Here is a 5000-nt window from a genome sequence, read left to right as displayed (position 1 = left end):
CTAAATCTCTAGTCTTTTGAGCCTGACTTGAACGCATAAATGCTGCCGCAGTCCCAAGTATCGAAAATGAAGAGACTGTTTTTGAAAAATTCTTCGTTATAAATGGCCTTAGCGATCTCACTCACCTTTTGATCCGGGGCGTTGGTTTACGTGATGTTGATGACGGCGGAACTGCAGCCCCCAGCAGAGCTGGTGAAGATCTATCTGTAGAGCCCATGCACTGGGATTGGGATGAAGGCAAGTGACGCCAAGGTTTGGGTTCTACGCGGCGGACCTAGTAACATGGCGGCGTTGTTGGCGATGTCGGCGGCGGCGGCTGAGAAGGAAGCGGCGGGGTTTTGGGCTCTAGGAAGCAGGAACAACAGCAGGGCGGTGGCGTTGGTAGGAGTGGTGGTCGGCCGGTGCAGAGGAGGAGGTGGAGGAGGCGGTGATGGGAGGGAGAGAAAGAGAGAGAGAGCCGTAAGTGTTCTCTGTGGTGGAGGTGGTAAGGCAGAGGAGGAAAGACCCCGTGTGGAAGGTCCAACAGAGGCCCAGCCTCACACTCTGATCCTACTCATCTCCCTCACACTCGCCTGCTTCTCACATACGTACACATACATACATACTCACACCCTGTGCTTCCTTTTTTGACGGGGGGTAGGGGTTGCAGGAAAAAGGTTATGGTCGCCATTTATGACATTTTCATCTGTACTTTCCTCCATATATTTCCAAGTAACTATGCACCGCAGGTACACTACATTTTGAAAGACTATTTCACTTATTCTTTTATGTAGGATCATTGTGGCCTAGGGACCTGCGATAGAATTTTTGTTTCTGTTTATCGACATTATTTCTTAATATGAATTGTAGAACTTACCCTTCTTTTCCTCGAGTCTTTGAAAGCATTGACGTTATTTCTGTTGAATACTAAACCCTTCCCCGCCCTGGTCCGTAATGACCACAACCCCAGCACATATACCCATCGATGAGATGAGGAGGACCAAAAGCCCTCTCGCTCTCACATTCAGGCCTTAACGCAAACATTTAGCCAAAACTATTAAAACCCAATTATAAATACCTTGATGAAACAATTAAGGCTTGGTTGTTGAAAGGAGGGCCCCTGTCATTGGTTGTGGCACAAAATAAAACTTTTATTTTGTATATATGTAAATTAAATAAATTTTTTATATATAATATATATATGTATATATATATATATATCTATATTTTATATATATTTATGGGTATATATATATTTATATATACAGTATATAGATATATATATATATATATATATATATATATATATATATATATATATATATATATATATATATATATATATATATATATATATATTTATATAGAGCTGACCTATGTTAAATGTTGATGGCTGTAATTTAGAGTTTACGAAACCCATACAATATCTCGGATTCAGAGAAGTGTTGGAGTGTTATTGGTTCTCCCACACAAGGTATCATGATCTTGAAGATGTTATTATGCTTCTCTCCAGGTGAATGAGTTTGTTTAATTTGCCAGAGGAATAGGGGGAACTCAAAAATCTTTACCAAGATTTTGGTATTTGGAGAATCTGAAAATTAGGATGTTTTTTAATTCATAGTTTACAGTAATGGCGGAACTAATAAAGTAATAACGTAAATACTATAATAACTAATTTTGATACTGATTATATGTTACTATAATCGCTGATTTTAATACTGGTTATATGTTTCATTATGAATAAAAAAATTATGTTCCTCAATAGAGATTAATACGACCAGTATATATATATATATATATATATATATATATATATATATATATATATATATATATATATATATATATATATATATATATATATATATATATATATATATATATATATATATGGCATTTTGATAAATTCCTCAATATTTACTTAATTTATTGTTATTATTACAGAAGACCCATACATAGTGTTTAATACAATATTTGAAGTAACACATCCTAAATTATACATAAATCCAATTTTTTTATATTATGCTAACTTCATACTTTCCTTAAAACTCGATTTAAAATTTTTTCAATGTATCATAGAACAACGACTGCTGGACTGGTTGATTTTCTTCTTATTTTTTGAAGTTTTGCTAAGATATTTTCACCTTGGAAATTTCAGTTCTGAAAGACAGGGTTAGCAAGAAGCACAAGATAGCTTATGAGTTAGGGTTAGCAAGAAGCACAAGATAGCTTATGAGTTAATATTCATCATTAAATATTCTGAAAATTATTTTTACTTGAACATATACTATATTATATAATACTTGAGAATCCTGTATTTACCTCAGTAAATTAAATGGTAACATTAGGATGATTTTTCAAGATATTACCCGTATGCTGTTTCATAACTGAATCTATTAAGATCATATATATATATATATATATATATATATATATTATATATATATATATATATATATATATATATATATATATATATATACACAGTATATATATGTGTATATATATGTATATATATATGTATATATATAGATATATATATATATAGAGAGAGAGAGAGAGAGAGAGAGAGAGAGAGAGAGAGAGAGAGAGAGAGAGAGAGAGAGAGAGAGAGAGAGAGAGAGAGAGAGAGAGAGAGAGAGAGAGAGAGAGAGAGAGAGAGGATTTTAACCTGATTTAATGGACATGCTTATAAAATTATTTTGAAGGGTAGTATTGAATTTTTCCCTCAACATAACTCTGCTAATTGAGCAGCACTAGCCCGGTATCCCATGTAATCACACGCCTTCATATTTCTAGGGCGTCTTCTGGAATATAGTTGTTTCCAAGACAGACATTATTATGTTCTGAACTCGAAGTTATGAGGTTCGGTAATGGGTTTATTTATTTTTTTATTTTTTTTATTTTTTTCAACACCAGTCAGAGATCGCTTTGTGTTCCCGTTGGTATGTAATGATATGAAATGGGGTCAGATCAAATGTAAACTCATTTACAGGGTATCGGATCTTTTATTTATTCGTTATCAGTGTTGTGTATAATTATTATGAGATGACATTTCCCCGTTCGAATTTTCATTATCTTTTGTTACATTATTTCTGCTGTAACAGAATGATGATAATGATAATAGCTACGAACTCATATTTCTGTAGCTATTAGCATCATTATTCTCAATTATGTTTTTATTGTTCTTGGTCAAGTGAGTTAATTATTTTGCAAAGTTAACCTATGTATTTGCGTACGTTTATCCACATAAATGGTATCCTCTTCGGGTTTTCGTAGGATGCGCACATCCCTGAACGAAGGCGATATTTTTATAGGTACTAAGCAAAGAGTTTCTTTAAAATTACCACGACTTTTTGTGGGAAAAAATCTGATTATTGGAATTAAATTAATAAATATAAAGTCACTTTTCGTCGTTTTCTGTATTCTCTAATCTTACTTTAAACCTTGTAATTAGCTGGATGATTTCTAGAATTAGAAGATAAATACGGAGAATAGGTAGTGCTTTGATATGTTAATACTTATTGCATGTCTGTTATCTTGAAAGATTAAAATAACCTCCCTCGGTTTTTCTCCGTCTTACGGTCTTAGATATCTCCGGTACCTCATTACAAAGTGAGTAGCAAAGACGAACTCTCTCTCTCTCTCTCTCTCTCCTCTCTCTCTCTCTCTCTCTCTCTCTCTCTCTCTCTCTCTCTCTCTCTCTCTCTCTTAATTATATTTTTGGTTAATGATAGAACAGATTGGCCCGGGGCACAATGTCTCGTCACAATTATTATGCTCTTATTATTATTTTTATTTCTGAAAGTTTGTAGCTGCAATATATTCATGCTAATGCATTAGGGACGTTTTCAATTATTTTTGCTTTCCATTATTTTTTCCTTTAAATTCCTTTCATCAAAAACGCCTTTATCCGCCCCCCTTGTCCTGGGTTCAACACTAATGGCTTCATCGGAATTACTTTTGCCAATCTCTTTTATTTACGTTTGTGAAATTTGTTCTATCTCTTTATCTATAACCGCTTTTTGTTTCATATGGCTTCAACTATTTTTTTTTAAATTTTTGCGTGTGCGTGTGGTAAATGTTTAGCAATTTCATAAAAGGAAGTGTCTTCAATTTCATCTTCCGTCATAGCTCTGACAAGGAAGCCTTTAATTTTCATTCCAGTTGTATAAGAGCTAGTTAGCGCTATATATATATATATATATATATATATATATATATATATATATATATATATATATATATATATATATATATATATATATATATATATGGGTGTATGTGTGTGTATCTCTCTAAATTCGTCTATAAATGTAATGAAATTTTCCCTATTTTTGTATACTTTCATGAAGAAATCCTTGAACATTTGACATTGTTAAGGATATCAGCCAGGTTTATTGATCCCAGTTTCATAGTAATTGATGAGCCGTTAGTATTTTATTATTGTTTATATAATAGCAATAGTTGTTGTGATGAAATAATTATACATAGACTTACGCTACTTGTCAGCAATATATAATATGTGATTTTCCTATAACCTAAATTCTTTATCAATTACCTCCTTAAGAATGACAGCAATGTGCTACGAGCATTTTGCCACCGCCCATCTAGTACATCCGTGTGATTGAGTTGTCATTGCGGACATTACATTGCTATTGCAATTTATCAATTGGGATTATTGTCGCTGGCATTATGGATTACTGTAATTTGCTATATTGCTATACTGACGCCTCTACCCCACTCCTCCCATCCTTTTACTCAACGCTGGTTTTCCGGTTTGTGTATCTACACGCATACAATCACTGTAATTCCGATTACCTGAGCTGGACTCTCCTGGTAATGACTCAATTGAGGTGAAGGTGATGCAGCTGCTGTGTTTTTTTTTTTTTTTTTTTTTTTTCACATTTTTTTTTTACTGTTTAGAAGAAAACACGTTTAAGGTCCTTTCGCGTTGATTGATAAAATTCTTGTTAAACTGCAAATGCCTGTAATGATACCAAAGTAGCGGAATACTAAAA

General features: G+C 33.3%; 1 protein-coding gene and 1 long non-coding RNA gene across 11 annotated transcripts in view; one reads left to right on the top strand and one right to left on the bottom strand.

Annotated features, from left to right (window-relative positions):
- Positions 1–536, bottom strand: part of LOC137615327 (uncharacterized) — a 68776-nt gene extending 68240 nt beyond the window's left edge. The window contains exon 1 of the long non-coding RNA XR_011039224.1: positions 126–536. This is a non-coding gene — a long non-coding RNA (uncharacterized lncRNA). The remainder of the gene's footprint in view (positions 1–125) is intronic.
- LOC137615324 (homeotic protein ultrabithorax-like) overlaps positions 1–5000 on the top strand; it is a 1252187-nt gene that overhangs the window by 139959 nt on the left and 1107228 nt on the right. The gene's annotated exons all lie outside the window — the stretch shown is intronic.

This window comes from Palaemon carinicauda, chromosome 21 (genome assembly GCF_036898095.1).
Source record: "Palaemon carinicauda isolate YSFRI2023 chromosome 21, ASM3689809v2, whole genome shotgun sequence".
Lineage (NCBI taxonomy): Eukaryota > Metazoa > Arthropoda > Malacostraca > Decapoda > Palaemonidae > Palaemon > Palaemon carinicauda.
This window is presented reverse-complemented; position numbering and strand designations above follow the sequence as displayed.